At 35.7% G+C, this 27,174-nt stretch overlaps 1 protein-coding gene across 1 annotated transcript in view; it reads right to left on the reverse strand.

The window, feature by feature from the left end:
• PIK3C2G (phosphatidylinositol-4-phosphate 3-kinase catalytic subunit type 2 gamma) overlaps window positions 1-17,540 on the reverse strand; it is a 353,953-nt gene extending 336,413 nt beyond the window's left edge. Inside the window, exon 1 of the mRNA XM_047741193.1 lies at window positions 17,444-17,540. The gene's annotated coding sequence lies outside the window, so the exon portion shown is untranslated. The remainder of the gene's footprint in view (window positions 1-17,443) is intronic.
• Window positions 17,541-27,174: the final 9,634 nt, after the last annotated feature.

Raw genomic sequence — 27,174 nt, forward strand, 5'->3', positions numbered from 1 at the left:
GTGTAATGAGCCTTAAAGGTCCTTATTATTCTCTGATTATAGAGACTTTTTGTTTGGGAGCAGGTAGACCACTTTGATGCCCTTCGTGTTGAGTTTATGGGGTCCTGGGTGGCCAGAAGCATTGTCCAATATCAGTAGAACTTTAGGTACTTCCTGACTTCAGGGTCAAAACATCAATGGTACTAATCCAGAAAAAAAGGGTTCTTTTTGTCCAGCCCTTCTTGTCATACCAGCAAAAGACAGGTAACTAGTGTTTGTCTTTTCTCTTCAAAGCTTCGGGTGAGAAGCTTAATAGATAAGGGAAGTTCTACATTTGCACAAAATAGTAGTGTTAGCCTCCCAGCGCTTCCTGCCTTAAATCCTGGGGCTTGCTTCTCTTCCCTAATAAATGTCCTTTGTGGTATTTTTTCCCCAGAATAGGACACCTTAATCTGCATTAAAAGCCAGTCCAGGCAGATGTCTTTTCTCCTCAGTGATTTTCTTAATGCCATCTGGGGACTGCTCCCTCTTAATCAACAGGAGCTGCTTCTCTTGTTATCTTGACATTTTTTAAAGACAAATTTCTTTCTAAAATTATCAAACCATCCTTTGCTGACATTAAATTCTCTAGCTTTAGATCCTCCACCTTTCTTTTGCCTTAAGTTGTCATATAATGACTTTGCTTTTTCTTGAGTCATAATAGGCTCAGTTGTATATATTGCCTATATTAGGCATACAAGTATGGCTTTCTTTTAGCAAACCTGCACACACACAAAAGCTGCATTTTCAATGGGATACAAAAGATACTTCACAACAAGTGCAAGGTTTTTAGGCCTGCTAGTGTGGCTGCCATCATCAATTCATGAATTTCCTTTTCCTTTATTTACAATAGTTTTTATGCTGGATTCATTTATTTCTAAATGATGGGCAACTGCAGCTACAGACCTCCATCTACAGTACATATGAAATAATTCAACGTTTTTTTGTAACATCAGGACCTTTCTCTGCTTCTTGGGCAAACTTCCAGCATCGCTACTGACACTTTGTATGGGTCCCATGATGTTATTCAAGGCTGACAATATTATACTAAACATGGTGAAAAATATTCGAGAACCTCAAGAAACCACTTTTTGCTGCAATATGCAGTTTACTAGAGAGAGAAATTGCTCACATGGAAATGACTAGCATCACATGGCATTTTAAGTGGATATTTGCAATGCTTGAGCTTACCACAATAACTACAGAAAGTCGCTATGAAATTATCACAGTAATGTAGTATGTACTACAGTTCATTTTAAGCAATTATGATTTAATACTCCATGTTTACATTTGTTTACATTCCTCTCAACTGAATAGAACCATGTATGGTCTGCAAGTGTGTGTGTAGATTTTGATAAATTTTAACATTTTATAATAGATTTGTGTATATTTTATGGTAGTAATAAAAATACCTGTATCTACATTCTACATATATTTTATGCATTCATAATATACCTAACTTTTTCTTATTTTTTCATTGTTTAGGCTATACAGTTCAAATGTAAATTTTTCCAAATTGTCACAAATCTCGAAAAAATTTTCTTTATTGAAAAGATCTGTATATAATCATGCAGTTCAAACCCATGCTGTTCAAAGATCAACTGCATTTACTCTTTGTACATGTATTTATTCAGTACCTCTTTTTTAAGTATTTTGTTGTGTCTCAGGCACTGTGCGAAACACTTAGAATACAAAAATGATAAAACACAGCTCTTTCAAGTAGTTTGTAGACAAAAATTTATACTACTATACAATATGAGAATAATTTTAATAGACACGGGCTCCGTTTTGTTTTGGGGCAGTTTATGTAGAATACTGTTAAGCTTATTTTGCCTTAGAAAAAGCAGAAGTAAATTCATGAATAACATATTTAAGATTTACATATTGTGTATGTTTTTGTTTAGAATGTGCAATACAAGGGTGCCTGGGTGGCATGGTGGGTTAAGCATCTGCCTTCAGCTTGGGTCGTGATCTCAGGGTCCTGAGATTGAGACCCACATTGGGCTCTCTGCTCAGTGGGAAGTCTGCTTCTCCCTCTCTCCCTCTGTGCTCCCCTTCCATTTCAAATTAAAAATAAATAAATAAATACATAAAATCTTGTAAAAAAAAAAAGAATATGCAATGCATCAGAGATAATTTCTAGCAAATCACTGAGACCTGGTTTCAAGCATGTTTTGATTTCTAAGTATTGTTAAATTTTTATTTAAACATGATAAAGCAGTTGAAGCAGTAATTCACTCAATTCCTTTGAGTATATCTGAAGAAAAAATAAGAGAATGAAAAGTGTGTAATGCTGGATAAAACAAATGAATATTCTAGGATCCCCTGTGCCCTTGAGAATGAGTTCTCTCTAGTATAGGATCAGAACTGGAAGCATCAGGGTGAACTCATGAAGTTAAAAAAAAAAAAAGATTCTCTCTTTTTCTCATCTCTATCTACCTATCTATAGCATTCTTCCTTGGAAAGGCCTAGAAAAAAATGCCCATCTAAATAGCAGTGAGCATCACTAATATCCAGGCTGTGATATTGAAATACTACTCATTAAAAGCAGGGCTACTTGGGGGACCAATTCATTTCTGATGTATAGAAAGAGAAAATAATGTATAAGTTGAGTTTAAGAGATCCGATTAGTGTAGTTAGTAAGGAAGCTATCAGAGGATATAAGTGTGCACCAATAGGAAATGAGAGCCAACTTGAAAAAGCTCTCATTGGCCAAAAAGTGTAATAACCGAAATGGATGAAAACATACCATATGTGTTTAAATGCATACATTCATAATGGCACACATACACACATACAACTAATTGCCTTTTTAGAACACAGGGTTAATAAAGTACATCATAAAACATTTGTTTTGTCTTTTTTAATATGAAATGATTCTTGTATAACTAAGGTGAAATTTCTCTTTGTAGAAATATTGCAGCTAATAAATGAAGAAAGAATGATAAATTAGGTTATCAATAGTTTACAACAAGTTATGAATTATAAAAACTTGGCATCAAGCGTTGGTGGCTGCTAGCATCACACACACACATACACAAAAGGCAGCCAAGCATATTGTGCTTTCTGATACAGAATTTAAAGCTAATGAAGAAATCCCTAATAGATGTGGAGAAACGAGGTCAGTGAATGTTAGTAAGTAGGAGGGATGTAGGCAATAGAACAAGATGTCATGGGATTCTGAAGAGTAGAGTTTACATATGAATTGTTGTTAAGAATAAAGTGTTAGGGGGCACCTGGGTGGCACAGTCTGTTGAGCAACCAACTCTTGGTTTTGGTTCAGGTCATGATCTCAGTGTCGGGAGATGGAGCCCCATGAAGGGCACTCAGGCTCTGCACTCAGTGAGGAGCCACACATTCCTCTCTTCCTCTCCCTTTGCCCCTAACCCTACCCACCATCCCACGTTCTCTCTCACTCTCAAAAATAAATAAATAAATCTTTTTTTTTTTCTTAAAGATTTTATTTAGTTGACAGAGATCACAAGTAGGCAGAGAGGCAGGCAGAGAGAGAGAGGAAGGGAAGCAGGCTCCCCTCTGAGCGAGAGCCCGATGTGGGGCTCAATCCCAGGACCCTGAAATCATGAGCTGAGCCGAAGGCAGGGGCCTCAACCCACTGAGGCACCCAGGTGCCCCATAAATAAATCTTTAAAAAAAAAAAGAATAAAATTTTAGAAATGAAGGACCTGTAAGCAATAAGGATGAACTTCGGCCTTGCCTCCTATTGCTTGGTAAGTGCGCATGGGAGAATTAATAGCTTCCACAGGAGGGCTACAAAGGAGCAGGTCCTGGGGAGAGCCAGATTTCCCTTTAGGAAAAGGGAGTAAAGGAATGAGAAAGACTTCAACAACACATCTTGTATAGATTAACCCTCATCTGGAAAATAGTGCTTCCCTCTATATTTTGCAACTTGGAGTTTCTGTCACTCTTCTTACATTGAAGGGGCACAGAATACAAAGCACTAGTTAATTCTGATCTTGTTTTTAAAATTAGCTGTTTAAGTATCTTGAAATTGTTTAGATAACAATGTATTAGTATGTTTATAGTAATCAATTTCAGGCATATCAAGTCACATTTTTAGAATGTGAGGCTGTTCTTTAAAAGGAATAAATTTATGAAACATCATGCATTTACATTATAAAGTACCAGTAAATAGATTGTTCTCTGGCATTTCAAACTGCCTAGAATTAGAGTAAAACCACAAATAGTTATATAGCTAAGCTTAATTTCATTGTATCCTGATTCAAAATCATTTGGACTACTTTGTTTTATCTGACCTAGGAACTTAACCCTTAAATATTTCTTGGGAAACAATAATAAGACAATTCTAGGGGCTAAACATAATTTCATGAAACTAAAGCAAATTGCTTTTCTACCATATCCTCCAATATATAAATTTTTATCTATTTTACTTTTAAAAAACATGAATCTAGGCATTTAAAATAAATATAAAAATTGATATTTTATATAAATAAATATTGACCATATTTATTTCCATCTAGTTTAAGCTTCATTGTTAAATATACTAACATAGCTTAGCAAAATTTTCCATACATGCAAAAGGTTACCTTTTCTGTAAATATCTGAAATAAGTAGCAGAAGCAAGCCAATACCAAATTTTTCTTTTGGGGGAACTCTAATATGCATCTGAAACTAAAGCAATAAATAGTTTTATCACACAAATCAAATCTCATTACATGGTAGTAGCTTTCCAGGACACAGTTTGAGAAGAATTGTGTGGCTGAGCAAAGCTGAGGGAGCAATAATGCCCCATTACCACCATCTGCCTGGATGCAGAAGTGGGAGCAGAGACACACATGCCACATGGTATTCAATACTGTTCTAGTAGCTAGAAACATGTCCACATTTTTCACCAAATACATTCAGATTTATAGGTGAATTAGATATTCAAAATAGGGGCACCTCAGTGGCTCAGTCACTTAAAGCATGTGTCTTCAGCTCAGGTCATGATCCCAGGGTCCTGGGATCAAGTCTCACTTTGGGCTCCCAGCTCAGTGGGAAGCCTGCTTCTCCCTCTCCATCTGCCTGCCACTCCTCCTGCTTGTCTCTCTCTCTCTCTCTGTCAAATAGATAAAAATCTTTAAAACTAAATAAATAAATAAATGTTCAAGATATTACAGGTATAAAGAGGTATGTACTTAATGATATTAATATTAACATAATCTTTAGCACATAATCTGAATTCTTAAGAAATCAAGATTTCAGCTGAATCTTTGAGCTATTGCTATGATGAATTTGATTTGACTATGATTTAGAGAGAGATCCTAGAAATTTTTAAAAAGCCAAGTGTAGGGGACACTTGGGTGGCTCAGTCAGTTAAGTGTCCAAGTCTTGATTTCGACTCAGGTCATGATCTCAGGGTCCTGAGTTCAAACCACAGGTGGGGCTCCATGTTGGGTGTGGAGTCTGCTTAGATCTTAAGATTTTCTCCCTCTCCCTCTGCCCCTCCATACCACCCTCTTCCCCCCATGCACACGTGCTTTTCTCTACCTCAAAAAAAAAAAAAAAGTATAGGAGAAAAACATAATAATATAAATACAGTGGTAATTTTAATGCTTCTACAGACATGTTTATTGTACCAACCCATACACCACAAGGCCTTCCTTTAAAATATGTGTGTTCTAATTAAAATATACCTCTAAAAGGCATATATAATACTATTCACTACATAGGATCTACAACAATAAGAATGCATTTAAAAATCAACATAGGATAAGAATTGAGTGAAATCGTATTATTTAAAAGAAAGCCATAGGCCCAAAATAATGTCACTTAGATCTAGTTTCCAAACCAGGGCTTAATACTTAATATAATTACAGTTTCAATCTCCTCCAGAAATTCAGTCTTAACTGTCAGTCAGGATTTTTTCAATCACCACCAATGAGTCTGCTTAGAGCCCTCTCCATTTCCTCCAATCCCAAAAGGAAGATTAGGTAATCTGCATAAGACCCCTAGCCTTTCCCCCAAGGCAAGCAGCCTTGCTTGAAACAATCCTTTTCTTTCGTTTTCTTGCCCATACTCCTTTTATAAAAACCTTCCATTGTGTACAACTCCTCAGAGTGCCCTCTATTTGCTAGATAGGATGCTGACTGATTAATGAATTGTTTAGTAAAGCCAATTAGATCTTTAAAATTTACTTGGTTGAATGTTATTTAACAGTATGTAAAGGTTAGATGAAAAAAATAAACAGTAAGGCAGAATCAGAAAATTTTAAAACATCCTGGAAAGCTTATAAAAAATTGGGGTTTTCAAGATCAGTTCAGTTATTTTCTTTAGAATGGTGTCTGGTTGGTAGTAAGTGATTTAAAAAATTAATCCTATATTTAAAAAAAATTTAAAAACCTGGGTGCCTGGGTGGCTCAGTTGGTTAAGGGACTGCCTTTGGCTCAGGTCATGATCGCAGAGTCCGGGGCTCGAGTCCCTCATCGGGCTCCAGCTCCACGGGGAGTCAGCTCTTCCCTCTGACATTCTCCCCTCTCATGCTCTCTCCCACTCTCTCTCTCAAATGGATAAGTAATATCTTTAAAAAAAAATTTAAAAACGAAACAATATATATTCATAGTATGACTATGACATTACCAGCCATAAAAACTGACAACTATTCATTTGATCACCCCAGTTTTCACTATACACGAGTCAAAGTAGATCAAACTGAAATAGAAGGGGGAAAAAATGGCAAACACTTGCTTTGTTATCTGAAGGAGAATAAATCTGCCAGCCTGAAAAATGGTAAGGAGATGACTCATTTCCCTGCTACTGCTTAATTTGGATCTAGAGTCTGATCAGCTTTCCTCCTAACCGAAAAAAAGATATCTGTAGCCAGAGCTGCTGTATCAACTCTCGTTTTACATGCTTTCTAAGATTGAATTTTACATTATTGCGAATATCCGGAGTCTACAGTGGCTAAGCATTTGGTTTACTACATCTGGGAACGGGAGATGAGAAAGTGTCATGAGAAACTGCAAAAGTAGACTATTTTTGGCAAAAGGACTATATATCGATTAGAATTACCTAGAAATGTTTACCTTCTCAAAGTGGTCAACCAGATAACAAAAGCAAGAGGGATGAAGTTCAGAATCTAGATAAATTGACTGTTAGTGTTCAGTAATTAAACAAAGTCTGCTCACATTTACTGTTCCTCTAGCTGAAAAACTAAGAAACGTATTCTAACAGCAACCAGGTAAAAATGAAATGAATCAGGAGAAGGTACAGACATTATGATATGAGTCATTAGTGGAGAAAACCTTCATTCCTGAAAGGTGAGTAATTGAGAAAAAAAAAAATCAACAGAGGAGATACGAAAATATTTTGTAAGAAGTAAGATGACTTTAACAATCAAGACACAAAGGGGGTGCCTGGATGGCTTAGTGGGTTAAGCCGCTGCCTTCAGCTCAGGTCATGATCCCAGGTACTGGGTTCGAGCCCCACATCGGGCTTTCTGCTCAGCAGGGAGCCTGCTTCCTCCTCTCTCTCTGCCTGCCTCTCTGCTTACTTGTGATTTCTCGCTGTCAAATAAATAAATAAAATCTTTAAAAAAAAAAAAAAAAAAAAAAAAAAAAAAAAAAAAAAAAAAAAAAAAAAAAACAATCAAGACACAAAGGAAAAATTACTTTTGAAAAATATATGCAATAGTAAACCTAAATAAATTGTATAAAAACTTAAGCTATAGATGTATTTTAAAGCTTTTATTTATTTATGTGAGAGAGAGAGCACAAGTAGGGGAAGGTGCAGAAAGGAAGAGAGGGGGATAAGCCGAATTTCCACTGAGCGGGAAGCTCAATGCGGGGCTCATCTCAGAACCCTGAATCATGACCTGAGCCAATGTCAGACGCTTAACTGACTGAGCCACCCAGGTGCCCCAAAACTATATGTTTTTTATAAAATTAAGGAACCATGTGTTTGATTAAATATGATATAAAAATAAAGTACAAGATAATATAGCAATAAAATACAGGATAAAAATATAGAAGAAATTGGGTAAAAGGGAGATGTTAATAAAAACAGAGCTTAATGAGCTGTTGAAATGTAAAGAAACTAAAAATTTAGTCACACATTTAAAAATAATCATTAAAAGCAGAATTGGGTGGTGCCTGGGTGGCTCAGTCAGTTAAGCATCTGCCTTCGGTTCAGGTCATGATCTCAGGGTCCTAGGATAGCGCCCTGCATCTGTGTCTCCCTTTCCCTCTGCCTCTCCCCACAGCTCATGCTCTCTCTTTTTTTCTCTCTCTGTCAAGTAAACAAATTAATTAGATGCTTAAAAACAAATAAATAAATGCAGAATTGGCACAGCAGAAAATGAAATTTGAATACAAAGGAAAAGAAGCTAACGGTAGAAATGATTGGGAAGTGTTATTGCAATTGCAACAGAGAAAGCACAGCTAACATGATACTGAAATTCTAAAAATAAAATGAAAGAATAGAAAGGTAACATTAAAGATTGTAAAAGTAAATCAAAGTAGGCTGAGTAAAGCTCTGAATATGCATATCAAACCTGCATATGTACATGACACATACACACCCAACCAGAAAAAATTAAGAAAAAATATGTAAGCTTACTAAATTTCAAAAATAAAGTATTTACCTTTAAAAAGAAGAGGGAGGAGGAGGTGACATGGGAAGAGGGAGGAAAAAAGAAAAATTTAGCTTATACATAGACTTCACCTTTAAGACAAGAGAACAATAGCTATATAGTTACATAGTTTTGAATGTTCAGTTTTCCATTTTGTGAGACCAGCTAAAACATATTTGCATGTAAGTATGTGCTCAGAAATCTTTGTACCTTCTAATGGAAAAGGTGGATCGGTTGACAAAATTTTAACCAAAATAAGAATTCAAGAATAGGGAACTATGAGTAAGTTTTAAAAATTGGTTAATATTGACTTAATAATTACTGTAAACATAATTTTAAATATGATAACTTCAAAAATTATTTGATATTAATAAACTAGATGAAAATCATAGCCTTTCAGCTAAAACTGAAAGGCATGCTAAATTTTCTGTTTTATAAGAAGAAAGGGGATTATATTATGCTGTTTTCTTCTTATTGATGATTAAGAAAAAATAAGTTCAGGGGTGCCAGGGTGGCTCAGTTGGTTGAGCGACTGACTTGGTTTCTGCTCAGGTCATGGTATCAGAGTCATAAGACCAAGTCCCATGTTGGGTTTTGTGCTCACTGTGGAGTCTGCTTGAGATTCTCTCATTCTCTTACTGCCCCTGCCCCCCAGCTCACACTATAAATAAATAAATAAATAAAATCGGGAAAAAATATAAGTTCATATATATTTTTAACCTATATGTAAAATTGTTATGTATGATAGAGTCTTATTAGTTGAAGACAAATGGCATGTATAGTTTCTAGAACGCTAGAAGAATCAAAATTTGATGACATTTACATTATAATCACTGGGGAAATAGGAAATTAAAAATATGAGTTAAGAACAGAAAACAGAGTGACTCAGGATTAATTACATCTCTAATGACAGTAAATATAAGTAGCTAATTGGATTAAAAATCATTCAAAATATATTCTCGGGGCTCTTGGGTGGCTCAGTAGGTTAAGCCTATGCCTTTGGCTCAGGTCACGCTCTCAGGGTCCTGGGATCGAACCCGGCATCAGGCTCTCTGCTCAGCAGGAAGCCTGCCTTCCTCTCTGCTACTTGTGAACTCTCTGCCAAATAAATAAATCTTAAATAAATAAATAAATAAATAAATATATATATATATATATATATTCTCAACTGTGTAATTTTTGCAACAGAAACAAAAAAGCATCAAAGCAAAGTTAAAAGTGTTGCCAAATTTGTTACTCAAACATACACATACCATATGCACAGAGACATACACAACACAAGCACACAAAATTAAATAAGATAGTAAATATTGGTGTCTAATATTAGAAAACAATAGAGAACAAAAAGCATCAAGAGCATTTTATTGCAGTTTCTAAAGAAGTTTTTTTTTTTTAAAGATTTTATTTATTTGACAGAGAGAGATCACAAGTAGTCAGAGAGAGAGAGAGAGGAGGAAGCAGGCTCCCTGCTGAGCAGAGAGCCTGATGCGGAACTCAATCCCAGGACCGTGAGATCATGACCTGAGCTGAAGGCAGAGGCTTAACCCACTGAGCCACCCAGGCGCCCTGCAGTTTCTAAAGAAGTTATAATAGATATGGGCATTTGTGTATCAAATAAGAGTCTGTGTATGTGTGTGTGTTCACTTTTTAAAAAGTGAATTAACAGACGCTTCTGGGAATTTGTAACCAACACAATTTATTAATGAAAATTTTATGTTTACATTTTATAATTTTTCTTTTTTAATCTGCCCAAGGTTGAACTCTTAACAAACAGTTCATCAATAAAGCATAGCAGAAAAATAATTTTTGGATTTGATATTCTCATGTTTATGATTTTTTAAATGGTGAACTACAAGTGAAAAAAATAATTAAACAGATAAAAAATAATTTGCACACATTAACAACCAAATTTTATTTAATGAAGAAACACTATGAAATTTCTCCTTCAAATCAAGAATAAGAAAATTATTCTTCTGTCAATTATTTTAGAAATATAGCCCATGCAATAAGATAAATGAAGGTATAACCATTAGAAAGGAGGAGATTATTATTATTTGTAATTATATGCTAATGTATGGAGCATGTGTTAAATCCTTAAAAATGTGGAGGCATAATATTTCAAGATGAGAAGATGTGAAATTAAAAAAATTTAAACTTTGGAAGAATTTATATATTTAATTCAATACCGTTATTTGGAAACTGATAAGCTGATTATAAGGCACTTTTGGTAAAGAAAAGGATGGGAAAAATATTAGTAGGGACTTGCGTATGAAAAGCAATACACATTTTAAAGACACAATAATTAAAACAGTGTACTAACTAAACAGTTATAGACGTATGCCTCAAAGAAACTAAAAAGAAAATGCATGAATCAACCTTAGCATGTTTCAGTTTTAGTTTAAGTTAGATATGAAAGAAATACTGGGTTGCTTAATAGATGTAACTGGGCGGACACAGTTAATCACCTGGATAAAAAATGTTGACACCATTAAATATGGATTACAATTGTAAAGTAAATTTTATAGGGAATGAAGGACTAAAATGTGGAATCGTGAGAATCTCGTATCAGTGGTTCTCAATCCACTGTGAAACATTAGATTGTGATGTGAAACACGAGTTTGTCATTTGCTTTGAGAAGTTGTCAGGAAAAATGCCCAAATATGTTTGAGAAATGCTTACTTACACTAAGGTAAGCATGTTTTTGTTTGTTTGTTTTAATGTAAAAATACATAGAAATTTTACTGTGCTTGTAAAATGTCAAGAAAGGGCTATAGTTTGTAGCATTTTAAAACTATTTACTCAAGATACTTTTTTGAGAGCACTTTTGTTTTGGTCTGGCCTCTTGGTCACCAGTGGCAGAAAATTCAATAGGGAATATGATGTGAACTAAGAACATGAACACTGTCACAACTAAGCCTCTCTTTCTCTCTCTTGAAGTTCTTTTTCTCTAAATACATTGGCTTCTGTATTTTCTACAGCAAAATGGACCTTTTCTTCAGGATGGGAAATAGGGGTAGAGACTTCTGGGAAATGTGTTTTTCCTGCATAGTAAATGACATTAATTTGAAAATTTAGAGCAGGAATCTGATTGAACGGGCTTAGATCATATGCACATTTTTTGGGTTAATCACAGGGTTCAGTGGTAGGCAGAGAGGGAAGTACAAGGGTTAGCCCAGACTAGACCATAAGCCTAACTATGTTCTGTTAACAGGAGAAGGAATACCCAGACATGGCCACACCCCTTCTAGCCACACTCATTAATATTTTCTGAAAGATTGTCTGTCAGAATATATTCTGGAAACTGCTGCTTAGGAGGAAAAAAATAAACTTAATAATTACAACCATTGCAAACATCTGTTGAGTGATTACTTAGGAGGTGCAAAGCATTACTCTAAGTGCTTCCTGTTATTAATTCATTTAATCCTAATACAAAACTTAAGCTTCATGATGGCCCATTGAATAGGCATTATCAATATCTTCATTTTAGAAGAAATTGAGGCACAGAGCATGTAAACGTTTTTAAGAGCTTTATAGCTAGAAAATGGAAGAGTTAGAATCAACCCTTAACAATTAGAAAAAAGGATTATTATATTTTAAGAGATCAACTCAACAACCCACTCTCAATGTCAGTGATTTTGATATCATCTTTTGGACAACTAGTATTATAAGAAATTGTTGATTGGTAGTAACATAAACTTAAAGCATGAGGTAACAAAAATGATTACATGGTACTCTATAAAGATTAGCAAACCAAATGCTGTACTTTTAAAATACATATCAAGGGGCGCCTGGGTGGCTCAGTGGGTTAAGCCGCTGCCTTCGGCTCAGGTCATGATCCCAGGTCCTGGGTTCGAGCCCCACATCGGGCTTTCTGCTCAGCAGGGAGCCTGCTTCCTCCTCTCTCTCTGCCTGCCTCTCTGCCTACTTGTGATTTCTCTCTGTCAAATAAATAAATAAAATCTTTAAAAAAAAATAAAAATAAAATACATATCAGGAAGATTTTTAGTCTTTTTTAAAATTTTGCACACTACTTATGGTTTTGTGATTTTAAGGAATAGTATATGTATACTTCATCTGTTATATTTAGCAATAGAAAACTATTTGATAATTCTAAAGGTTTAAAAATAATTTGAAATAGCAAAGCTATGTGGTTGGCAAAGTAACTGGAAATTGACATGAGTTCACAAAAATTAACACAAAAAAAATGAAATGACAGTTTACTAAAGTGGATTGCTTTACTACCAAAAAGGCCAGATATGTGAATCCTTAGTAAAAAGGAAAATTAAAGTAAGTTGTTGGAAAGGCATAGGGAAGGCCTCTATCCTGTTCTGTTTCAAAGATTGGAAAAAAATTACGCCTGTGTTGTGTGAGTTCTTCCCTTTGAGGCAATCAGTGTTTATGTCTTCTTATTCATAAAATGAAAGTATATTGAACACCTATTCTATTCCAGTCACTGTGGTAGACACTGGAGATATGACCTTGAATAGAGATAAGACCATGGTCTGCCTTTTACAGTGCTGAAAATCCTGAGAATGATCTAAGAAAGTAATTTTGAATGTTATATGCATGTTACAAAAAGAAGGGTTTTTTTTTTTTCCCTTTCTTCAATTCTGAAACTCCAACCAAGTGAAAATAATGAGCTATAAAGTAGTAGTAGTAGGGGGTGGCTAATAATGGTGAATTACATCAAAGAACATACAGTGTTCTTGGATAAAATCACTGTAAGTTTTGAAAAAAAAGATCAAAAACCTCCTGACAGCAGGTTTTTTCTGAGGATGTATGTGTTTGAGTGTGTGTGTATGTGTGTGCATGTGTGCCTGCCTGTATGTGTGTGTAATAATGTATTCAGATAATTTGAAACTAGGTATGGGTGTGTGGAATTATTTTTTAGTTCCTTAGATTTGGAGACATTAAAAGCTCATTGGGAACAGAAAATAGGGCACATCTGAGGGGATTCAATCAGAGCATAATTGATCAGAGTACAGATAACAGAAAATACATGTATGCTGATTTCTCTGGATAAACATTTTCTTTCTTTCTTTTTTTTTTTAAGATTTTATTTATTTATTTGAGAGAGAGAGCATGAGCGAGGAGAAGGTCAGAGGGAGAAGCAGACTCCCCATGGAGCTGGGAGCCCGATGCGGGACTCGATCCCAGGACTCCGGGATCACGACCTGAGCCGAAGGCAGTCGTCCAACCAACTGAGCCACCCAGGCGTCCCTGGATAAACATTTTCTTAAAGTGAATACTTAGCCATGCGTGTGTATATGCAAGCGTATTGACATGCACACTATGTGCACACATACACACAATGAATAAATAACAAATCTGATCTTATAGAATTATTTCAATACTGTGAGGAACATCATCAGGAAGGCTCTAAGAAAGAGCATTCTCCAGATAATTGAAGAACCAGGTTGCTGAGTAATCAAGCATGCAGACATCCCATGCATGGTTTTAGAGGATATGCTATTAGTCTCAAAATTTAGAGGAGAACAAAAGTGGTGACACTGGTTTAAATTAGCTGGACAAATACCTTGTCACGGCCCATCTGACTATCTATCCTGGCCTTTGATGTGAGCCAGGTAGATGTCTTTCTGTCTTGGAGAATGTTTACCCAAAAGGTAGAGTGTTGATGAGAAAATGTTCTGAACAATAGATCTGAATCCAGGCTGTGTGCTTACATAGCTAATTCTTCTGGCTTCCTTCATACACAGTCTTTCAAGAAGGAACTGTCTCAGAAAAAAATCACTCCTATTCAAAGATGCACAATTATAAGAAAATAATCAGAATGCAACCTAAGCAAAAATATCACAACAAAAGAGGAAGCCAACAATGATGGTGAAAAAGTCAGATGAGGAATGTAAGTCAGTCAATATTCAGCAAAACTGTCTTTCAAGAAGTAGAACAAGATGAAAACATGTTTTCATAAAGAATGGTGAGTAAAATTATAGGAAATATGTGGATAATTCTAAACTATCATTGGTTGTACAAACAATAATAATTGTTAATTTGGAGATCAAATAAACTAGGTATAATTAAATACTAGACCACAAGACTATGTAAGTCAGGGTTGGGTGATTCAGATTTTAAAAGTTCTTTGTATTGTCCAGGAAGAAGTACAGATACAGAGAATTGTAGATGTTTCAGGAATGCATGCTTAATTTTTAGATGTAACCACTAAGATAACAGAGGGTGTATCTACAGCAGAGAGAGAGAAAGAAATGAAAGCAGTAACAACAACAACAATCCTTGATCAATTTGGAAGAAGGTCCAATGATGTCAGGAAAATAGAGAAAATCGTACAAATATAAGCCTTCTCTAAAGCGGTAAAAATGAAAAGGTGTGTATCAGAAGCACATAAATGTAAATAGTCTGACTATATTTTGTAAAATCTCTAGATTGTGACATTGTATTAAAAAAGAAAAAAGCCCATCTGAGGTGTATGGAGAGGTGTATGGAGAGGTGTATGGAGACATACTAGATATGCAAGGATAAGGATTGCTTAAAATGAAAAGGACAGGGAAACATATCCCAGGCAAACAGTAACAATAGAAAACTGGTGTCATTATGTTATAAACAGCCCAGACAGATCTATCTGCAAAAAAAATATGTCTAGAGGAGAAAAGAAGCACTTTAGAACTAAAACACTGAATTCACCTTCTAGGTATCTGAGATATGTGTATGTACTGAAAGCAGTTCCTTCAGAATTCCTGCCATTACACATAATAGTGCTACAAGAGAAACTGACAAATCCACTTTCATAATGAAAGGATTAAATAGAAATCTCACAAGATTTATAGATCAATTAGATAAAATATCATTAGGCATGCAGAAGAGTTGAAAAAAATGACAAGCTTGATGTAATGGACATATGTAGAATATTGCATTCAATTAGTGCAAATTACACATTCTTTTCAAGGACAAGTGTTGCTTATGGAAATTGACCATATAAGCTGTGACTTTTTTTTTTTTTAAAGAGAGACTATCGCCTCATCACTTTGTTGGAAGGTGATGGGCAATTTTTTTTTTTTTAAGATTTTATTTATTTATTTAACAGAAAGAGAGATCACAAGTAGGCAGAGAGGCAGGCAGAGAGAGAGGAAGTCAGGCTTCCGCCAAGCAGAGAGCCTGATGCGGGGCTCTATCCCAGGACCCTGAGATCATGACCTGGGCCAAAGGCACAGGCTTTAGCCCACTGAGCCACCCAGGCGCCCCCAATCTGTGACTTCTAACATAATTCAAAGTCAGCACTATACAGACTATTCTTTCTGACCCCAGTATATAATTAAATATCAATAAAAAGAAGATTATTTACAAAACAACTCACAAATACTAAACTTCAAAACATTTCTAAATAACTCAAGAAGCAAAAAATCGCAATAAAAAGGAAAATATTTAGAAATATAAAATAAAGTTGTCAAGGAAAGAAACATGTTTGTGTTAAGTTACACGTTCAAAGATACACATCATCCTTATTCTTGTAGCAGAAAACAATTCTTGAAAATACTCCATTCAACAGAAAAGTAACTAATAACTTAAAAATGTACAAATCGTGACTATTGCTAAGAGCTGATAAGAAATAGATTTATGCCTAATTACAAGGATTCATTTTTTGCTATGGTTGTCTCTATATCATTTTATCGGATCATAAATTTGGAAAAGAAACTAATAATTTAATTAGACATCCAACCCAATATATTTCTAGACAGGAAACTACTACTATAACACTTTTTCTTACTGAACTCCTAGAGAATTATACTGTGCTGTTTGCTTACTTGAAGAGGGCTTCCTCATGGCGAAAATGATCCCAGCTCAGAGAGGAAAAAAAGTGAAATCATGGCCCGGAGGCTGACACTAGCAACAAATGAGCTTGTTCACTGAATGAATCAGTAAACGCATCTGCTTAATGTGATCCTTTTGCATAGAAGCTGGCTGCAGCCATCTTGTTTGCCAGCTCAGTCCTGCCTGGTACTATTTACTGTGCTCAATCCACAGACTTTCTTTCTGTGTGGCCAGGATGGCAAGTAGACATGTATGGAGTAGCATGTCATGGAAAGAGCCCTTGAGCTGGAACAAGAAAACCTTGATTAAAATGACCTGGGTGACGTTATTCATAACGTAAGTGACATGTGTTCTTTAACCTCTCTGCTGTTATCTGATATACAGTAAGACATTAGATAAAGTATTTTAAAAGTTTGACACTATATACATGTTACGTACTATAATTGCTTTTTAAAATAAGGCATATAATTTCTATCTTTAATACCAGAAATACCAGAAATAATACCAGAAATCGATTTGTTTGCCAGGTAAGCAAGTAAGGGGGTGACTGGGACACCCCGTTGGCCTTCAGTGAGCTGCCAGTTCGGACCTCATCTTTTCTCCAGCAGGGACTCCAGTCAGTTTGAAGCCTATACGTTAAGATTTTATTTAACAAGAAAATCCTTTTGGAGTCACCATCAGCATGCAGTCTGTAGACTACTAGCCCCAGCTTCAAGATACTGAAGAAAATGTGCACAAAGAAAAAATCTACCAACAGACATGACTGAAATTGGCTCAAGACTCCGACGGACATAAAAGTGAGCAGTTAGGAGATGACATAAAGGATATGATATCTACAGGGTCCACGAGGAAGAGAGGGAAGGAAAAAGGGAGAGAGGGAGAAAAGGGATAATCAAGAGAATATTTACAAACTTACTCAGATTTTAAACTCCTCTACCATTTAAGTTTTACAAGATCATTAAGGAGCTACTTTGCCTCAACAGTACATTTGAATTCAAATACTCTTCTATGTATTTGTTAAGTACAGGAAGTTTACTTGTTTCAATGTCTTACCTGAAGCATAAATCTTCCTGAAATGAAACGTGATCTCATTTCTTTTCAGGAGAGAAATAGGCTCGTACAAGCTAAAACACTCCTATTTCAAGGGAACATTATGATTCCACTGAAAGCTTTTCTTCCTGTTTGGCAGGTTTGGCTTGTTTAGGAATCTATTTTTCATCAAACCCTGGAAGGCTATATGGAAAAAAGGAGTTTACATAATGAATGCAGGATTTAAAAATAGAACTTAACAATGAATTAACTTCTCCGTGCTAAACAGAATTTGTGCCAAACAGCAACATGCAAACAAAAATATGTCTTTGAAAAAAGTAGGTAAGGTGAGCATATTTCTACGCTGTGTTTTTGCTCGTATTACTATGCATTTGAATGTAGGAGTGGATGGGGACAGGAACAAGTGGTTCCAATTCGCAGAAGCAGAAGTGAACACTTGAAAATGCTACTCTAGCCATTCTGTGAGTTTGACTACCAAGTTATTTTCTTTATTTAATATGTTCCTTTTTTTTTTTTTTCAGGTTTAGCAAAATGTCAATTTTGTTTTCTCAACCTCAGGACCATAGTAAATTTTGATTTTTTAAAATATTTCTTATTATCTAATCATATTTCAAGAAAACAGAAATAAAAAGGAATATTTAGAAGGCTAACAAGAAAATAGGTGTGGGTATTTTGTTGCTCTCATTTTGGTATATTGCTGTTGAAATGAGCAATGAGTGGAAATTTTGTGGCAGCCCATAAAATTGTCTAATTTGATCCAAGAACTATGTTCAGCCAGAAGCATGCTTCCTTTATTGGAGAAAGTTTTAGCAACCAAAAATATGTTGCGTCAATTTTTTTGTTACCAAAATATAATCATAGGATCCTCACTTTTTCTTGTTTTTTTTCCTTTTTCCTTTCCTTTTTCAACTTTATATTAGTTTTGGGTTTTTTTAAGATTTTATTTATTTACAGACAGAGATCACAAGTAGGCAGAGAGGCAGGCAGAGAGAAAGAGAGGGGAAGCAGGCTCCCTGCTGAGCAGAGAGCCTGATGTAGGGCTTGATCCCAGGACCCTGAGATCATGACCTGAGCCAAAGGCAGAGGCCTAATCCACTGAGCAGCCACCCAGGCGCCCCTGTTTTGTTTTGTTTTGTTTTTTAAAGACTGTATTTCTTGGATGGAAGGATGAAGAACAGAAAATTGTGAATTTAATTCACTCTCAGTGCTGCATATGAAAAGGTATTTAAAAATATCAAAGTTTCAAAATGTACATCCTTCCCTCCTACTCCTTTCCTTACAGAGCAACACAGGTGTGAGAGATTAAGAAAAAGTGGAAGCTTCGCCTGGAAATGGAAAGTGAAAATGGTTGCACCTTTATATTTTAATCATAACCTAGATTTTGATTCTTAACTTTGAGACTCTGGAGAGGTAGAAGGGTTTAAAAATAGCTTTACATGTAATGATCTTTCCTTAATACATTTATGCTAAACATTCATTATCTCTTCACATTAATTCCTAAAATGGGCCATTAATTTTTAAGAAAATACTCTCTTGAAAAATTGGGCATTTTTGGACCTACAAATCTCTTTTCCTATGTTATAGTCCACTTGTGTACATTTGAGGAGAAGCTGAAGGAGCTGAACTGTTTTGAAAAGGAGCAATCTAATCTTGGAGGAACGGAAAGATTAAGGTTAGCACAATTTGATAGCTATTATTTAACAAGAACAGGTACTGAAATGTACCTTGTACTCTGTTTTCTTTAAAAATATGCCCTTCAATACCATTTATTTCCTTAGCTTAATATGTACGCTTACCTATTTCAGTAGAACTTTTAATTAAAAATAAAATCAGATGGACAATTGTGCTATTTCTGTAAGTTAATTTCTCATGGTTTTGTTCTATTCCTACTACTTAAACAGGCAGAACTTTGTCTCTTAACGAGAAGTATACTCATTTTTCAGGCAAAGCATTTAAGAAAAAATGACAAAGCATTTAAGACAAAGCATTTAAGACGTAATGCTGAAATCCCAAGTCTTTTGGGAAAAAGGCAATCTTTACAGTATCGGTTTCTTCCATTTCCTGTGTATTGTGTTAATATTACTTTAGGTTATCTTATCTATGCTTTTTATTACAAAATGCAGGGTTAAAAGTATTGGAAACAAGAGTTTTAAGTGTCTTGGTAGATAAACTCCTAAAACTTTCCTGCTCATTGCATTAAGAAATTAATATCCAAGTACGTATAAGCTTCTCTTTCTACATATGTTTATTTCCTCCCACTTTAAAGTAAATCTAATTTATTTGTTAATAATACTTTAATTTTAATTATTTATTTTTTTAAATGCCTTAATTGTTAGAAAACACATTCCAAGACAGGTTCTACAAGTGTCTCTTGCTAATCAGCCTGTAATCTTGCCTCAAACCTGGGAAAGATTCTTCAACCTAGGCTTTAACAATGAGATGAATTTGAAAGTAGTCTTGAAATTTTCATACAGAGCATTATAATTCATAACCTCGAGACTGGCAACATGCATGTTTCATATACGCTCAGCAATTTCCCTACCCCTCATTCCTCTTAATATTGTTTGCATAAATTCTTTTGAAAATAGGACCTCACTTATTAAGTCAAGAATTCTGATAGGGTATCTAATAGGTGCATAGCACTGCTTGGTTCTGGGTGTAGTCTGATAAACTGGCAAGGTCCTCGCTATCATGAAGCTTACGTTTCCTTCTCCCAGCCCTACCTTGCAGGGTGATTTGAACACAGTTAGTACCTCATTGAAAAACAAGTGAAGGCAGCTGCAGATATGATAAAATTATTTGTATATCCCTACTTCAAATACTAGGAAACCAACAAAGAAATGTCATTTTGATCAAGTCATTTTGAAATTAAATGTTAGTTGCATTGCTGCTATATGAAAAGTCAATTGTTTGTTCTTTCATTCACTTTAACCTGGGGGATAAGGAAAAAGTGTTTCAATAGAGTATGAAGTCTTTATAAAGATAGAACTTTCAGACCTTCAGAAATAGTATTTGTTTAAGGGCGCCTGGGTGGCTCAGTGGATTAAGCCTCTGCCTTTGGCTCAGGTCATGATCTAAGGATCCTGGGATTGAGCCCCACATCCGGCTCTCTGATCGGCGGGGAGCCTGCTTCCCCCTCTCTTTCTGCCTGCTTCTCTGCCTACTTGTGATCTCTCTCTGTGTCGAATAAGTAAATAAAATAGTTAAAAGTAAAAAGTATTTGTTTAAAGTCTAGAATAAAGGAGCAAGAAATTGATATTGATATTTCCAAACCTAATACAAATGTATTTTTGACATTCTTGGTAAAATTAATCCAGTCATTTTTTTCTAAAGGATTATTCAATTACTAAAGAGTAAACACAAATGAAAGGTTCATTAAAGGGTATTCAGTTGAAATAAAACAGTATCTTAAGGATACCTGCTCTCCTGGGGAGCCCATTGTTCATTAGTAGCACTGGTGAATGCTGTAGATTGGTTCACTGAACACCATTCCAACCTTTTTCCTTCTGTACATGTCTGCCTGCAGATTCTGAAAAGCTTAAAGTGACACTTCCCAGGAGTTAGGATGAGAATTGGGTTCTACCAATAAGATGTATTGGAACACATTTTAAAAGGTAGAAGCAAGGAATGTTTGTGTTGCTTTGGATTTTCTTTTCTACTGCCAAGCAAGATCATGGTTTCCAAAGCAGTACTCCACCGTCCATTCCTCTCTTCCTGGGCATTGGGAGACAACTGTGGCAACAGTAATGGGGACAGCTAATTCCCAGTTTTCTGTTTATGGGTTTGCCTTTAAAGTGGAATGTTTGTACTCAGTAGTTCCAGTGGTGGCTTCAGTTCCTGGATGTGTCTGCTCTGGAGTATTCTTTTCCAGTGTAGAACCCATAGCTTTGGCTCTTCCTTTCATCATTTTTTGAAAGTTCTGTATTCTCTGAATAATGTTTTTCTTTCCTGCTTTAAGTTGTTTTTGACTAACACAGGAGCATGTCAGACTGTAAGTTGTTGCCCCATATCTGTTCTTCATTCCTTTCCATAATGTGGTTTCGACCCGTCATATATCTATCCCATTAAAGGCTGCCTTTCTCCCTTACTGAAAGGTATGACTATGTGTCTAAGTTCTAGATAATGGAATTTAAATAAGTTATATTTGCTACTTCTGAGTTTTGTCCATAAGATGATAGAGCATGCAGTATTCTGGTACCCTTCCCCTCTTACTGATCTCGGTGTGAAGGCAAAAGTTGAACCACTTCCCTGACCGGAGATAGAAGTTACATGTTGAGAATTATTTTATGAGACATGCATCTATCTTATTTAGAATGCCGGGAGCCGGGTGGGGGCTTGGGTGGCTCAGTTGGTTAAGCATCTGCTTTGGGCTCAGGTCATGATCGCAGGGTTCTGGGATCAAGCCCCACATGGGGCTCCCGCTCAGCAAGGAGCCTGCTTCTCCCTTTCCCCCTTGTTCTGCTCTCTCTCTCACTCTCTCTCTCTCAAATAAGTAACTAAAATCTTTAGAATGCTAGATTTTAGTCTCTTTTTAGTGGCATCTTAATCTTAAGTAAAACATAACTTGGTTAGTTAGAAGTGGAACTCTACCATATTAAAAAAAAAAAAAAAATGAAGCCTGGGTCTAACAGGTAGTGGGAAGCAAGAACACAGATACTGCAGGCTGGAATGCAAGTGATCCCAGTGACACCATTATACAACATTGGGTAAAACTGTCATTCGTCATCCTTAAAAAAGGTAGACTAGTTGCTAAAAGAACATGTGAACTCTTTGCAAGAACTCAGAACACTGAAAAAACACAGTCTGTTTAGACATCTTTGCTGTTTCTTGTGCAAAGTTCTATGACAAACTGTACTTGGGCTGGTTGTAAAAGGTGGTTTTAAAGAGGTGGCTTTATCAGTAAATAGGCCTCCAGTGCCCCCATTAAAACTTCTTGGTTAATTGGGGTCCATTCTAGTTTCAAAGGTTGAATTAAGGGTGATGCTTTCCTATCTAAACTAATATTTTCAGATAGTTTCAAAGTAGACACTGTTAAATTGAAAGGAAGCAGAAATGTGCTAAGCAAAGAAACCTAGGAAGGTAGTCTGCAAGCACAAAAACTTTGTCTAGATTAGATCTTTGGTGATGGTTATTTGCCTGTGGATCTGACAGTCAGTAACTAGACCAAAAGCATACTAAGTTTTTTAGGGATTGTATTGATTTGTAAAAGACGGTGTGTGTGTGACCTTTAAAGCAACTTCAGAAGCCTCCCTAGGCGGCTTCGCAGAATAGAGCCCACAGAACGGATGCAGCCTCTGATGGGATAGCATCTAGTTCTCCTGTGAGGAGGTGATTATAGGGTCATCGAATACTTTTGAGAGTGAAAGGGACACATGTAGGACAATGAATTCATTCATTCAATATTACATCAGGACGATGCATGTAAATCAGGTTGGTCACAAGAAAACCAGTCCCAATGGCAAGAGAAATAGTGGATAAATATCCCGCAGTAAAAAAATACCCCACAGTTAAAAACAAAAACAAAAACAAAAACCAGGAACCATAAATGACAAGGGGTGAAAGAATTCCTCCCAGAAAATATAATCAGGATTTATTCTAATAATTTTACTGCCAGACAAGGGAATGTTTGAAATTCTTATCCAATAGGATTTGACAATTGCTTTGAAAAATGAAAGTTGTGCTTTTCCTATTCTTCATGGTTTTAGAAGGCTGTTACCTATGCTTACCACTGTTACTTCAACACTGTACTCTTCTGTTTTTAGAATGAGACTTTATAATATCGGATGTGTACATGTGTGTAGAGGGAGCAGATATGTGGAAATTTGGTGGCAGGCTGCAAGTCACATCCTTTTCCCTCCTTAGAGTAATAGCCACCCCGTGAAAGGCCACATTTCCCAGCTCCCCTTTCAAAGAGATGTGGGCGAGTTACTAGTTCTCCTCAGAGAAGTGTGAAAAGAAGTGATGTGTGATTCTTCCAGTTGTGTCATTAAAAGGATTGTGTATGCAACCTCCTATCTGCTCTTCCCCATCCTCTTCTCCCCACCCACACCGGGGTGGGGGGAATGGTGGGGAATAGAGTAGCCATCTTGGATAGGGATACCTTGTGCTGAGGAAGATAAGCTGAATTGCTATTTTTATTTTTTTGAAGATTTTATTTATTTTATTGTGGGGGGCGGGAAAGGGGCAGAGGGAGAGGGAGGTAGGGAGAGAATCTTAGGCAGACTCCCCACTAAGCATGGAGCTCAACGTAGGTCTCAATCAAATGACCCTCAGATCATTACCTCATTTGACCCTGAGATCAAAACCAAGAGTTGGATGCTTAACTGACTGAGCCATCCAGGTGGCCCTGAATTGCTTGTTCTTATCCTTACCTCAGATATAAAGAAGACAGAAAAAACACAAAAGAGAAAATGCTATCCTGTTTACACTGCTGTATTTTAGGTATCTTTGTTGCAGAGTTTAAATTAAAACTACAGTAACTACTATAGTACACACAAATTCAAATGATTATTTTTCTTAAAATTTTACTTGCATTACTCACAAGAATTAAGTCAAAGATTCAAACTGACTATTCCTGGCTGGGTGTATCTTCAAAATAAGAATAATACAGATATTTGGGGCACCCGGGTGGCTCAGTGGTTTAAAGCCTCTGCCTTCAGCTCAGGTCATGATCTCAGGGTCCTGGGATCGAGCCCCACATTGGGCTCCCTGCTCACTGGGGAGCCTGCTTCCCTTCCTCTCTCTCTTCCTGCCTCTCTGCCTACTTGTGATCTCTGTCAAATAAATAAATAAATAAATAAATCTTAAAAAAAAAAAGAAGGAAATATACTCTTTAAAAAAAAAGAATAATACAAATATTTATATTCCACAAATTTAGAATAAAAATTTAATTGTTCCCCAATAATTATTTTTGGAGAATATTTATAACAAAAATTTTTCCATTGAATATTATGCCAGCAATCATTAAATTAATTGTAATATCTAATTAATTCTAATTTCCATTCTGAAAAAAAAAAGTTAAAGCCTAATAACAACTGAGAGCTCTCTTAGATCATTAAGTGTGTGTAAAATTAATATTCAGAATACAGAGGGCACAGAAGGAAACACAGTATTGATTATTGAAAAGGAATTCAGACTTTTTTTTTGCATAACACATCATGAGTAAATTTTTCTACATTTCTAAGAAAATAAAAACAAAACTGATTATGTATTCCTCCTTTATCCCAAAGCTTGTGTTTCTCAAATCCAAGACCAAGGGGCCATACGCATTTTTTTTTTTTTTTTCTCTTGCTGAAGTTGGTCTCTTTGGAACCTGAGAAAATTCTCAGTGTCTCATGGCTAATAGAGTTGCCAGGGTGAGAGCAAGCTGAAATATGAAGCCCAAGGTGTGGAGATCAGAAGAAAATAATGGGCTAATTGTTCTCTTGAAAGTGAAAGCAAATTAGTTGAAGTCGCCAGATTGGTTTGGGCTGACGTCATTTACCAATGGTTGTATTTTACCTTACCTTAGATAATTAGAATTTGAACATAAGGGATAGTGATAATCATACTGGAATTATATTTTGGGCATTTGGGAAATACATGAATACTTTTAGGGCTTTGAGGATGTCCTTGTGCTACAGCTACAAAGTACAACGTCCCTGGCAACAGGATGGCTAGGTTCCTTTTGAGTCTGTTTTTTCCCTTTTGGGTTTAATTTCCAGATAAAACCCTTCTTAACACCTCTTGTTCTTCTAGTATTGCATTGTTCTTTATCTCAACAACTTTTGAGGCATTTATTACTTTCTGCCTTATAATGTATATATATGCATTTTTACTGTCTTGCATTTTCTTCATATTTTCTTGCCTTTTGAACATAATAAGCACTGATACACTTATTTTAAGAATTTATTGTCAATAGATCTTGATCTTGCTTATGTGCCTTTTGGTATTTCCATACCCTTATTGTATTATTTCTACTAACCACATACATTTGTTTAAAAAAGTTTTTAAAAGATTGACATTTATTACTTTATTTTGTTGCCCTTTGGAGCCAAAATTAATACAGTAATGAAGGAAATTCCTTTCCCATCCCATAAAAAATTTTAACACAACTTTTAAAAATGCAACCCCCCCCTTTTTCTGTTATCTTGTTTGAATGTAATCTCTCTATTTTTGGAGACATAATTTACATACAATGAAATGTATAGATCTTAAGTGCACAGTTTGATGTTTGGAAGAATCCACAGACCTAACTCAGAGCTCTGTCAAAATACAGGACATTTCCATCATCCCAGGGAAGGTTGCATCAGACCCTTTCCATAACAATCCCATCTCTCTTCCCAAATGCAATTACTGTCCTAAATTCTATCACCCTTGATTTCTCACATCTTCATAGGACTTCTGGATTCAGAAGACTGTGAAGGGTCTTTAATTTTGCTCTGGTGGGCAAGGGAGCTTACTACTAGAGTTTCAACTTGATCATTTTGAGCTTGATTATAATATAGGGATAGACTAGCACTGCACGAAGCCCAGGCAGTTCTTCATTGCTAGGATGTTCTACACAGTCTTTCCCTTCTGACTGGTGAGGTCTATGATATATTCTAGTACTGCCATGCCCAGATCCTCAGTTAGGTTTACAGATCTATGGGACAGCGTGCCATGCCTGTGGAGACCTATGCACACACAGCTTACAATTTGCACAAAGATGCAAGATGACTCTTACCTAGATTTGTGGAGTTCTCTAACCAGCTGCCTTCTTTCTGGAACCCTTCCCTGCAAATAACAGGTGCCTTAGTGGTGCAGAACTCCAATCTTTATTTCTTGTCCTCTGGGAGATTGCTGTTCTGTGTCTGAGCTTCACTTCTTATATTGGAAAGTGATCCCTAGCTGAAAGCCAGGATGAACTTAGAGCTCATTTTCTGTGTTTTCTTTCTCTCATTGATCACAACCCTAAGTTCTCTATTTTCCAATTTTGTCCAGTTTTGTAGTTATTTGCAGCAGAATTATAAATCTGATAAACATTTTTCATTTCAGCCAGAGCTGAAAGCTCCATAGACAGGTTAACTTTTACTCACTTTTTTTTTTTTTTTTTTTTTTACATCCTGTCTTGGTTGATATTTGCCTGAGAACTGGAAACATTGATTTGAGTCTATTTAATTCCAAATGTTAACATTTGAAAGAGTTTTTTCATAGCTTTTTAGCTGGGAACAACTCAACTCTATTTTACGACAAATTTAAAGAAAAGTAAATTTAATTTACATATTTTTAAAATAATTGAAGAGTTTATTACATTCAGGGATGGATTATAGTAGAGACACTAATATTGCCAAAGTGTCACATGTAATCTTGGTATACTTAGTCTTTTTCACTTAAGATAAATTACTGGTTTAATTTGCAAACATCCTCACAAATCCCTATAAATGGGTGTGGTATGTATATTTCTATAATCCATTGTGAATTAAGGCTGCAGAAAAGTTATAATTTAACCAAGACATAAGGATGATTACTTTTGAATAATCCACTTTTGGATTGATTTTGGATTAAATGTTTTTTGATTTTGGATTAAATGTTTTGGATAAAACATTTTTGTTGCGAATTTCAAGAAAAACAGATTTAATATAATAGTATAAGTATTCAAGTATGTAAATCTGGTATCTGTTCTTGACCTCAACAAGTATTTTAAACTACGAAGCAACTTAAAGTTCCACAAATGTAAGAGTGACACTCATTAATACATTTGTGATGGAAGTGCT

Source organism: Lutra lutra, chromosome 8 (assembly GCF_902655055.1).
Source record: "Lutra lutra chromosome 8, mLutLut1.2, whole genome shotgun sequence".
In the NCBI taxonomy this organism is placed as follows: Eukaryota; Metazoa; Chordata; class Mammalia; order Carnivora; family Mustelidae; genus Lutra; species Lutra lutra.